The 13081-nt window shown below is 39.6% G+C and overlaps 1 pseudogene across 1 annotated transcript in view; it reads right to left on the bottom strand.

The window, feature by feature from the left end:
* Positions 1-11094: 11094 nt before the first annotated feature.
* Positions 11095-13081, bottom strand: part of LOC116098530 — a 15419-nt pseudogene continuing 13432 nt past the window's right edge. The window contains exons 2-3 of the transcript XR_004121859.1: positions 12268-13078; positions 11095-11393 (exon numbers count right to left, since the gene is read on the bottom strand). The product of XR_004121859.1 is annotated as a serine/threonine-protein phosphatase PP1-gamma catalytic subunit pseudogene (transcript). The remainder of the gene's footprint in view (positions 11394-12267; positions 13079-13081) is intronic.

The following is a 13081-nucleotide window of genomic DNA, read 5'->3' as shown; positions in this document are numbered from 1 at the left end:
TGGAGAGCAGATATTGTAAATGAAAAAAAAATCTAATAAAAACAAAAAATATCTAATAAAAAAAGAAAAAGAAACTTTCTATCAGCAGGTGTTAGCTGTATTTAATGGAATGCTAGGACACAAGCACCAGACTGAGGTCATCATCCTTCGAAGCCAGCCCAGGAAACATCACTTGATTTCAGTGATTATATGAATAAGTACTAGCATTGTGTCTCACAGAGTCCTTAAACCCTCTTCTTATAATTACCATAAAATGTGAGTAATTTATTACCAGTAAAGTGAACCAGTTACTGAAAGGACTGAAAACAGTTTATTGTGACTCTTCCAGGTTGTGAGCTGGAATAGTACTCCATAGTTCTTGTGTAATGTAATCAAATAGGAGACAAACCACAACTACAGGTTCCTTCTCTTCGGGTGATCATCCTTGACTTGTCATAACCCTTAATAAGCACCATTCCTGTTTCCGTTTCTAAAGACCTATCAGCCACCCTACTTGTTTTCTAAACATAAAGTCTCTTTCAATGTTTCTGTTCCTTGGAGTCTTCAAGAGAAGTCTCTCTCTCTCTCTCTCTCTCTCTCTCTCTCTCTCTCTCTCTCTCTCTCTCTTCCCATTTTTATTGGTTATTTTATTTATTTACATTTCAAATGTTATCTCCCTTCCCAGTTTCCCCTCCACAAACCTCCTATCCCCTGCCCCCTGTCTCTTTGAGGGTGTTCTCCTACCCACCCACCCACTCCTGCCTCAGTGCCCTAGCATTTTCCTACCCTGGGTCATCAAACCTCCACAGGACAAAGGGGCTCCCCTCCAGTGATGCTGAATAAGGCAACCCTTTGCTACATATACAGCTGGGGCCATGAGTCCCCCCAATGCATACTCTTTGGTTGGTGGTTTAGTCCCTAGGAGCTTTAGGGAATCTGGTTATTTGATATTATTGTTCTTATAGGACTGCAAACCCCTTCAGCTCCTTCAGTCATTGCCCTAACTCTTCCATTGGGGTCCCATGCTCAGTGTAATCTTTAGCTGCTTACATCCACATCTATATTGGTCAGGCTCTGCTAGAGCCTCTCAGGGGACAGCTATACCAGGCTTCTGTCAGCAAGTGCTTCTTGGCATCAGCAATAGTGTCTGTTTTGGAGTCTGTAGATGGGATGGATCCTTAGGTGGGGTAGTCTCTGTATGGACTTTCCTTCAGTTTCTACTCCACTCTTTGTCCCTGCATTTCCTTTTGACGGGAGGAATTCTGGATTAATATTTTTGAGATGGGTGGGTGGCCCCATTTTTCAACCGAGGGCCATGCCTATCCACTGGGTATGGTTTCCACAGGTTCTATCGCCCCTTTCTTGGGTATTTCAACTAATGTCCTCCATGTTGGGTCCTTGGAACCTCTTGGATTCCTGGCATCTGAGACTTTCTAGTGGCTACTACCAGATCCCCCTCCCAAAGTGGTACACATCTCTTTTCAAATATCCTCTGTGTTCCCCCATCTCTCCTCCCTTATCTGAACTGGCCTCCCTTTTTCCCTCCCCCTACTCTCTCCCTCTGAGATCTCTCTCTCCCTCTACTTTCAGAGATTATTTTCTTTCCCATTCTGAGAAGGACAATAGCATCCAGACTTTTGGTATGATCTTCTTTCTTCTTGGGTTTCATATGGCCTGTGAGTTGTATTGTGGATATTCCAAACTTCTTTTTGGCTAGTATCCACTGATCAGTGAGTAAACACCATGTGTGTTCTCTTGTGATTGGATTACCTTACTCAGGATGATATTTTCTAGTTCCATCCATTTGCCTAAGAATTTCAGGAAGAATTTTTTTTTTTTAATATTGGAGTAGTACTCCATTGTGTAAATGTGCATCATTTTCTGTATCCATTCGTCAGTTGAGGGACATCTGGATTGTTTCCGGTGTCTGGTTATTATAAATAAGGCTGCTATGAACATAGTAGAGCATGTGTCCTTACTACATGTTGAAGGATCTCTTGGGTATATGGCCAGGAGCGGTATAGTTGGGCCCTCAGGAGGAACTATTTCCAATTTTTTGAGGAACTACCAGACTGATTTCCAGAAAGGTTGTACCAGCTTGCAGTTCCATCAGCAATGAAAGAGTATTCCTTTTTCTCCATATCCTTGCAAGTATCTACTGTCAGCTGTGGTTTTGATCTTAGCCATTCTGACTGTCTTATCCTGCACATACCTGCTTGTACTCCACTGACCACTTTATGTTCTCATTCACTGACATGTTGGGACAGAGTAGCAGAGAGGGAATTACACTGAAACCTGGAAGTGAGTAGTGACTAATACTAAGTTCATCCAACAGAGTTTATCAGCAGAAATCAGCCTTGGCTATAGCAGACACTAAGTTAGTACCTATTGGATGGGTGAACTAGAAATACAATTTTATGTTTAAAATATGTAAGATCAGTAGTACAGAAATGTCTCTTTGTGTCTTGAACTAATTCATACACAGTGATGTCAAAAATAGGCCTTGTATACATACACAGCACTTCTGTCAAATATTGTTCTGAGAGAAAAGAAGGCATAAATGTTCAAATGAGATCAATATTTGTTTATATTGCTAACAATGCTATAATAATAACATTTCTATACTTTATAACATTTCTGGGAAGAAGACACATATTCTGACTCCTTGCTTCCTCCCTGAGATTATGTGCTCAGTCCCACCTATAACTGTGTCTTCTCCTGAGACAGAGCATACATCCCTGCCCTTATGCCTTTGATCCTACATAGTTATCTTTTATATACCATTAATGATACCTTAACTCAGAGTAGAAACTTCTGGCTTCCTGAGCTTGCCTTTCCTTTTGTGATATAATATTATATACCCTAGAATGCAGGTATGAGCAAGCATTGGCCCAGGACAAAAAGGATATCACACATACAAGTTGACCTACAATCCCCCAATTAACCAGCAATAAATAATTGTGTTGTAAGCCAGAGGTTTTCTAGGTGGTGATTTCACCCATAAAAGAATACCACTGGAGTTGGACTAAATTCTTAGAAGTGAGATTGTTGGGTCAAAGGGTAAATGCAATTTTTATTTTGATGGGAATACGAAATGGTGTCACAAGGGGATAGTTTTATTTTCTACTGCAACCACAATCTGCCTGTCTGCTTTCTTCTGCAATGGAGCATATTGAACTTCTGGATGTTTGCCAATCTGATAAGTGTGAGTTTAAGTTTTGATGTTGTTTAAATCTGTATTTCTGCAGTAGAGACTGCAGTCAATCCTCTTCTTAGTTTAAGGTTTCCACATTTCACAAAAATTTTAATACCTTCCTATGTCTAAAGTGCTGTGAATACTTTTTTCTTGTTTTCTACATGTCCTGCTTGAGCAAGGTTAGTTCCTTCAAGTATGACTGGCAAATGTTTTAACCTAATTTTATTGGATGTATTACCCTAGTTAATATTGAAATCAAAGAAGCACTATTTATAATGACCAAATGTGTATATTTTTCTAATATGACAATTGAGCAGAAATCAATAGGATATTTCTAACATGTAAACTCATTTGATGATGGGTATCTTCATGTACATATTTTACCAAGTTGAGTCAACTCTAACTATTTATTATATGTTTCACAGTATAGAGGTATCTGGGGTATGTATGTCACATCTATTTACACTAGTAGCTGTTGACTTAACATTTTAAAAATTAAAATTTACATAATTAATGGTTAAGAAACATGTAGTTAGAAATCCAGTGTGCTATCCATTGACAATTTTAAAAGAATTGAGTAGAGCCCTTTCTGTCTCTTCCACCCCTTCTGCCCAGTCCTTGCTGCTGGGGCAGACTCCTAGTTTGTCTGCTCCTGTAAAGACACCATAACCTGATAATATCCTAGAGGACCTGCTGCACTCAGAGCATTAGGTAAGAACCCCCTCTCCACTGCTATCACTGAGCTGCTGCTGCTGGGAGCCTGCTGGACTTAGGCCCCTTCACCAACCAAATCCCCCACCCACCCGAATACCACTCCCCTTCCATCCCTTCCACCCCTTCCACCTGGTCCTTCTTGCTGGGGCAGACTCCTAGTTGGTCTGTTCCCATGAAGATACCAGATCCTGATCCATTTGAGGATCTGCAGCACTCAGAGCAGTTGAGCAGTTGAGGACCCTCTACACTCAGAGCAGTTGAGGATCAGGTGCACACAGGGTAGTTGGACAACAGCTTGATTGTTCCACTGGAGACCCACCAGTCTCAAGGTCTCCTAGGAGATCTACTGTAGCCAGGGAAACAGGGCTTATCTGCCCCTGTGAAAAATCCACAAGTTGGAAGCCCCCACAGGTGGTCTGATACAGCCAGGGATGCAGGCCTACCTAGAGACCTGAAGCAACCCAGGGACAAAAGAGGCAGACTCTAGACAGTCACCCACACCAACAAACACCAGGGATATCCAGATGGCTAAAGGCAACTGCAAGACCATAACAACAGAAGCTAAAATATGTGAGCATCTGTTGTGCTGTGTTTCTTGCTGAGGCCTGAAGTTCTATCTCTGTTTCTGAGGCCTGTAGAGGGGCACGTTAGTCAAAAAGCAGGCAATGTATAAATGAGATATTTTATTATAAGAAAGAGAAAATAGACCAGCTAGCTAAATAGAGAGAAGGAAAGGAGAGGAAGGAGAGAAGAAGAGATGGAGAGAGAAGAAAGAGAGAAAGAGAGAGAGAGAGAAAGAAAGAGAAAGAGAGAGAGAGAAAGGAAAGAAAGGAAGCAAGAGAGCAAGAAGGCAGGAGAAGAGAACAAAGAGCAGAAAAGAGGAAGAAGGCAAAATAAGAAAGAGGGCAGGAGAAGGAACAAAGAGCAAGAGAGAAAAGGAAGACAGCAAGAGAACAAGAGAGGAAGAAAAGAAGCAAGAGGGGAGACAAAGAACAAGAGAAAAGACAAAGAGCAAGAGAGGGGAAGGGTTCAACTGTCCCTTATAGCATATGGGGCATGGCCCAGTCCATACCTGGCTGTGGTCAGTGACTTGGGGTAAGGTCCAGCTACAATGCTGGGAGCTTGGGGTGTTGTCTGCCCGATAGAGCACATATCTCCTGTGGGGGCAGCTGTGAGAGGTTGTGACTGAAACAAGAGCCAAAGACTCAGGAGTTATAGCAGAGCTCCTTCTACCCCCTGCAGGCAGAAACTGCCCACTAGGGCTCCAGGGTTTAAGGCCTAATTACTGGACTGAGCCTAAGTTACCTGAATAGACTGCTGCCCTACAGGTATCATCAGAACCCAGTTCTCCTACAACTGCAAGTCCTGAATACGTGAAAATCAGGAATCTGTCCTAAAACCCTATCTCATGAAAATAATAGTCTTTTAAGGAGCCTATCAATAACTCACTGAAAAAATATAGGAAAACACAGGTAAAGAGGTGAAGGAATTGAATAAAGCCATCCAATAGCTAAAAGTGGAAGAAGAAACAATAAAGAAAACACAAATGGAGGCAAACCTGGAAATGGAAAATCTAGGAAAGAGTCAGGAATTGCACATTTTAGGAATTACCAACATAATACAAGATATAGAAGAGAAAATCTCAGGTGTAGAAGATTCAGTAGAAGAGATTGACATAACTGTCAAAGAAAATTCAAAACATAAAAAACTAACCAAAGCATCCAGGAAATTCAAGACAAAATGAAAAGACCAAATCTAAGAATAATTGGAATAAAGGAGAAAAAGAATCCCAGCCCTAAGGGGCTGAAAATGTCTTCAACAAAATCAGAGAAGAAAACTTCCCAAACCTAAGGAAAGAGATGGTTATAAAGGAACAAAAAGCCTATAGAACACCAAATAAATGGGACCAGAAAAGAAAATCTTCTAATCACAAAATTATCAAAACACTAAATGCACAGACCAAGAATATTAAAAGCTGCAAGGGAAAAAGGCCAAGTAACATAAAAAGGTAGACTAACAGAATTACTCCAGACTTCTCAACAGAGAAAGAAGTCTCTTTTATGAAAGCCAGAAGAGCCTTGTCAGAGGTCATGCAGATTCTAAGAGAACACAAGTGCAGCCTAGGCTACTATACACAGCAAAATTCTCAATAAACATAGATGGAGAAACCACAATATTCCAGGACAAAACCAAATTCAAACAGTATCTATCTACTAACCCAGCCCAACAGAGCATCCTGGAAGGAAAACTCCAACACAAGGAAGGTACCTGCACCAAAGAAAGGACAAGATATTAAGCATTTCACAACCAAGCCAAAAGCAGAGAACCACAAGCACATAAAGCTACCTACTAAAACAAGCACAGCAGGAAACAACAGTCTTCTCTCTTTAATATTTCTCAACATTAATGGACTCAACTCACCTATAAAAAGACATAAGCTAACAGACTGAATATGGAAAAAGTGATCAGTGTTCTTGTATGCATTTTGCTGCATACAAGAACATACCTTAAGAACAAAGCCAGGCAATATCTCAGAGTAAAAGAATGGGAAAAGGTCTTTCAAGCAAATGTTCCCAGGAAACAAGCAGGAGTTGCCATCCTAATATTCAATAACAGACTTTCAACCAAAAGTTATCAAGGGTGATGAAGAAGGACACTTCATATTCATCAAGAGGAAAAATCCACCAAGAGAAATTATCAATACTGAACATCTATGCCTCAAATGGAAGAGAACCAAATTCATATAAGAAGCTTTGCTAAAGCTCAAAACACACATTGAACTCAACACAGTAAGAGTGGGAGATTTCAACACCCACTCTCACCAATGGATAGCTCATTGAAACAGAAACTAGAGACACAGTGAAACTAAGAGACATTATGAACCAAATGGACTTAACAGATATCTACAGAATATGTCACCCTAAAACAAAAGAATACACCTTCTTCTCAGTACCTCATGGTACCTTCTCCAAAATCGACCATATAGTTGGTCACTAAACAATGCCCAACTAATACAAGAAGATTGAAATAATACCACTACCACGAGATTCCACCTTGCATCAATCAGAATGGCTAAGATAAAATCCTCAGGTAACCACACATTTTGGAGAGGATGTGGAGAAAGAGGAACACTCCTCATTACTGGTGGGATTGAAAATAGGTACAACCACTCTGGAAATCAATCTGGATGTTCCTCAGAAAATTGGAAATAGACGAACCTGAAGGCCCAGCTCTTGGGAATATACCCAAAAGATGCCCCACCATGCAACAGGAGCACATGTTCCATTATGTTCATAGCGACCTCATTTGTGATAACCAGATGCTGTAAACAACCCAGATGTCCCATGACAGAAGAGTGGATACAGAAAATGTGATTAATTTACATAATGGAATACTACTCTGCTATTAAGAACAAAGATATCCTGAGTTTTGCAGGCAAATGGATGGAACTAGAAAATATCATCCTGAGTGAGGTAACTCAGAACCAAAAGGACATGCATGGTATGTACTCACTAATAAGTGGATATTAACCAACAAACAAATAAACAAACAAAACAACACAAAAGAAAAACAGTACAGAAAACCCAAGACACAGTTCACAGAAATCAGAAAGGTCAACAAGCTGAAGTTCCCAGGAGACAATGCCTCAGTCCAACTTGGGAGAGAGAATAAAGGTATCACAAATGGGGGAGGGAGAGAGGGACCTGGGAGGGAAAGTGGAAGGGGTCAGTTGCAGGGAAAGGAACTTGATCAGTTATTGGATGAGGGAAAAGGACTGAAGTCCTGATGGCTAGCTGAGAGAATAGAAACAAACCTTAGGAGATAGGAGGTTGGGAGGACCTTCCAGAATGCACCAGAGACCTGGGAGGTGAGAGACTCTCAGGAATCAAAGGGAGTGACCTTAGATGAAATGCCTGACAGTAGGGAGAGGGAACTTATAGAACCCATCTTCAGCAGGAAGATGAGACATCAAGTGAGGGACTGGGTTGCCATCTTACAGTCATAACTCTGACCCATAATTCTTCCTGTCTGAAAGAATTATAGGGATGGAAATGGAGAGGAGCCTGAGGAAAAGAAGGTCCAATGATAGGCCCAAAGTGGGATTCAGTTCAAGGGGAGGTCCCAAGGCCTGACACTATTACTGAAGCTATGGAGCACTCACAAAAAGGGGCCTATCATGAGTGCCCTCCCAAAGACCCAACACCAGCAGAAAGAATCAGATGCAGTTATTTGCACACAACCAATGGCCAGAAGTCACTGATCCCTGTTGTTGAATTAGGGAAGGCTGAAAGAAGTTGAGGCAAAGGGCCATCCTGTAGGAGGACCAGCAGTCTCAATTAACCTAGACCCCAGAGAACTCTCAAGCTCTGGACCACCAAACAGGCAACATACACCAGCTGATATGAGGCCTCTAACACAAATATAGTAGACGGCTTTTGGGTCTGGGTTCATTCAGAGATGATGCACCTAACCCTCAAGAGTCTGGAGGCCCCAGGGAGTTTAGAGGTCAGGTTTAGATGCCACGTGGGGGTATCCACGTGGAGACAGGTGATTGGAGAATAGGTATGGGATGTGGAACAGTCAGAGGGTGGATCTGGGGGGGATAAAATATGGAGTGTAAAAATATAATTAATAAAAAATTGTGCTTGCTATAAAATAAATAAATAAAAATAAAAGAATTGAGTAGAGTATGAGTCATACATGAACTATAATCAAAATATCACAAGTGTGTATGTTTTATAAATATATTCTACCACTACACTAATTAACAAATTAATAAAGCAATACTATTTAATATTATTTCTTAGATTCATAAAATAGAATATTTTCAATAATTTTCTTGTATTCTTTCACTCCATAATTTTACTGATATTGATTAATATAGACTCTCTTACATAGCAAGATTTATCTAATAAGTTGACAATTTTAAAATCAGGAACACTATAAAACAGCAGCTGCACTATAGTTTGTGCACTTTCAGATATTATTAAGTAGGAGCCTGTATAGCCTTTCCTCACCTTAAAAACTGCAGATTTTAGTGTAGAGTTAAAGTTAACTAGTTTTCAAAAGTTTTATATGGAAAGATACCTATAGTGTAATTTTATTAGTCATAATTTATGAATGTTTGCTTTATTTGCAAATGAATTAGTATTCTAAAATTTTTAAGTATTCACTCACTTTATTTCCAGAAAAAATATAAAAGCAAAATTATAAAACATAGCAAAGATACCCATAAATAGAAAACGTAAATAAGGCTAAATGTCTCTTAATTATACTGTTAATCGTTCATTTTGACATATCCTGATTAAATCTGTGAAGCCACAGAGATGTACAGATATTGAAATATTGTTCATTTCAACATGTCTTTGATAATAAATGTTTTGGCTTAAATGCTTTAATCTTTCACATGCTTTGGTATATATGTTTGTCAAATATGGACCCACAGATTTACCTTATTCAATTTGGAAAATGTCAGCCGTATCACCTAATTGACAAAGCCAGTCAATATTTGCTACTAATCACAAGGATTAGAATTCTTTCTGTCAGAGAATGCCTCACTTCATTTTTCAATTCAAATATACATATTAATATGCATTCTTACAGCACCCATCTCACTTTCAAATTTAGTTCAAAAATGGATAGATGGGAAAGAGACTGCCCATGAATAACTTGAATTGGTGAAATAGTGCCCTGCCACCTTCAATATTTCTTCTTGAAGCTCCTTTGTTTGGCTTTCATGCTATTCTCACAGGAATGATTAATTTCTTGGTGATACTGGTGAATGGAAGAGGCAGGATCTCCACATTAAAACTGTCATATCTTCTCTGCTGTCTCACTTTGGAATATATTCAGATCTTAGCCAGTGTGCTTCTTCTTAGGCATGTTGAATATAGAAATGCTCATAAAGGAAGCACAAACAATGCCGTCTATTGCAAATGATTGCTGTGAGTAATATAATACCAAAACATTTGATCATTTATTCAGTGAGTGGCAAAAAAGGAAGACATCAATCTTACACCTCTTTAGATACCACAATGTCAAATTGATGAATTTTAGGAAATATGTATGTGATTTGAAATTCAATATAAAATGTTTGGAAGCATTATGCCATTTAGACCAATTTACATACATTATTGTACAATTGTACAGAGCATGATACTTCCCTGGCCTCAGTGAAACATTAGTAGGAACTTCTGAGACATGAGACAAGTCGTACTTTGTAAATAGGGAAAGGAAAGTTCTACTGAAACAAAGGAGACTGGCACACACATTTAGAGTGCAATGTTGTACACAATGATTTTCTAAAGCCCACGACAGCCTATAACCTTTGAATTTGACGTGATTTTCAAATAGAGTTTTTGAAATTCTATTAGTACTATGTATCAGTGGTGGTCTAGAGTTTTCCTTCTGTGTAACAAAGGTAGTGTTACAAAAGGGAGACTTGGATTCAGAGTTACAATGCATAAGGAAATGGCCATGTAATGTTGGAAATAGAATGGCAGAGTGTCATGGAACACAAAGTTACAAAGGTCACCAGAAACTACCTAAAATGACACCAACCAACAGCAGACTAGTTTCTCACACCATAGGAAGGAATATGAACCAAACCTTACACGAATCTCATGCTTCTATAACTGTTGTAGAAAGTATTTTTGTTATTTTAGGTCACCAAATTTATGGTATTGTAATATAGCAGCTCTGACAGCAGAATTTAACCGATTGATATGAGTAATATAACTTTAAATTCTGGATATAAACATATTTTGGGGTAGTATTGTTGGCATCCACAGAACCAAAGGTTGAATGATAGATAAGGTTTAAAAAGAGCATGTTCTGAGACAGACAGAATTTGGCTTTAATCAATGCTTTAATTGTAGTTTACTTGGATGAAAACCAGTCATTCTCAACTTTGTAATAGTACTCAATACCCTCACTGTAGTATGCAAATGCATGACCCTTATATCCACAATCTAATTTAAGTTAACCCTAGACAGCTTATTCTAATCAAAGAAATGGGTACTGAGTTAAAACTATTTTGTGTTGTAGAATTTTTTTTCAAGTTAAAATGAGATTCCAATCTGTCAAAATGTAATCAAAGGGGATAAGATATGTTGTATAGGAATTTCCTCTGTGATTAAAATCTTCCATTTTGAATTGGAGTTTATTAAAACACCAAAATCATGTGCAAGGTAAAAACAATAGGATTTTTTTTTTTAACAAGCTCGCATTTAATAAGTCTGAAATCATTCTCAGCACATGGCATTGTACAGGGCATCTGTGGAAACAGATTCATTTTAACAGGTCATAGTTTAAAAAAGTCATAGATACTGTGAGTTCTGTATAAACCGGAGGATGGCAAGTTAGCTCCTTTTGATTTATAAGCCTCAATGTCACCGCAGAATAAAGAATGTAGCCAAAGAAAGCATTATCGGTCACTCGCATAGGACAGTGTTGTTTCTATAATTTGAAGCTTTCTAAATGGACGTGTTCAGGCCTGATCCAACTGTAAAAAGATTACGCAGTGAATAGACTATATGGGAACTATACAAAGTGTCATTAAGTCCCATCATTAATAGCTTACCCAGCACTATACCACTATCGCTAGTTAAAATAAGTAGCTCCTACGTCCCCACAGAGGCTGCCTGTGCACGCGGACTCGATGTACTGGCCACCTCATGTCCAGGGTGTGCCAAAACAGTCCAACAGAAACTTTGGCTTTAGGAAAGAATCACAGACATGGAAAAGAGTGGCTTTAATTGTCATTAAGTGTGCAGTGGGGGAGTGTGCTTCAGACAGTCTGGGCAGGGCAGGGCGGGCGTCAGGTTACTCCTGCTGCCACAGCTGCAGACACTAGTGTGTACATGACAAGACAATGAGGTAAAGCAGTCCCTTTCAAACAAACTGGAAAAAAACTTGTTCACAGTGGTTTGTATCAACAGAATGCATTTATGACAATGACATGTACAGACTCACGCACCCTAGGGCTCGCTTTATATCCTAAAGAAAACAAGCATTTACATTATTCATGATATATACTAAATTAAAAAAAATCAATTGTACACTTTCTCCTCAGACAGGATAAACTGCCAGGGTGTACAGCTCAACAACCATCATCTGAGTTGTCCGCAAAGGGAACCAAGGTTCAAAACAAAACAAAATAAAATAAACTGCCTTCTTGAGAAAGAAGTGCTTCACTAGCTGCTATAACCAGCAAGTGCCAGCAGTAATTGAAATAGAGAAGGGTCCGACAGGTCTACCTGGGCAAGCTGACCAGCACATCACAGTTTAAAAAGGAAGGTTATGTATGCTATGTGTGACAAGTCCCAACCAGGCAGTGTCAAGTGACATCTATTTCTTTGCTTGCTTTGTGATCATACCCCGTGGCGGTGTGACAGGTCTTGTGGCATTGGGCTTCTTTTTCTCTGCAGGCTTTAAAATCTGGAAGGAACACATGAGTGTCTCATCCACACTCATCATGGCACCTGCATTGTCAAACTCACCACAGTAGTTGGGTGCAGAAAACAGAGTGACTAACTGCCTCTTTGCAAAAAACTCATACCCATCTTCAACCACCTGATGGGCTCTACATATAAGATCCAAATCATGCTTATGGAGAAATTTTGCAACCACTTCTGCATCAAATGTGAAGGACACTCCTCTGTCATTTTCATCCCAGCCTAAGACATCCTTATCGGGGTCAGACCACAAAAGATCACAAAGAAGACCTTGATCTGGTACATCACTTGGTCTCATAATTTGCCGAATCTGCTCCATACATTGAAGATCTGGTGAAAAACCTCCATGACAGCAGAATATCTTCTCGTCCACGATGGCTGCTATCGATAAGCAGTTAAAACAGTCTGTGAACGTTTTCCACAGCTTAATGTTGTATCTTCTTTTGCATTCATCATAAAATCCATAGATTCTATTGATGCTGGCACACTCATGGTTCCCTCTGAGAAGAAAAAAGTTCTCCGGATACTTGATTTTGTAGGCCAGCAAGAGGCAGATCGTCTCTAGTGACTGTTTGCCCCTGTCCACATAGTCGCCGAGAAACAAATAGTTGCTCTCTGGAGGGAAGCCACCATTTTCAAACAGACGGAGCAAATCATAGTACTGCCTGTGGATGTCACCACATATCTTGAGTGGTGCTTCAAGTTCTAAAAGGATAGGCTGACTGAGGAAGATCTC

Source organism: Mastomys coucha, unplaced genomic scaffold (genome assembly GCF_008632895.1).
Source record: "Mastomys coucha isolate ucsf_1 unplaced genomic scaffold, UCSF_Mcou_1 pScaffold20, whole genome shotgun sequence".
NCBI lineage: Eukaryota > Metazoa > Chordata > Mammalia > Rodentia > Muridae > Mastomys > Mastomys coucha.
This window is presented reverse-complemented; position numbering and strand designations above follow the sequence as displayed.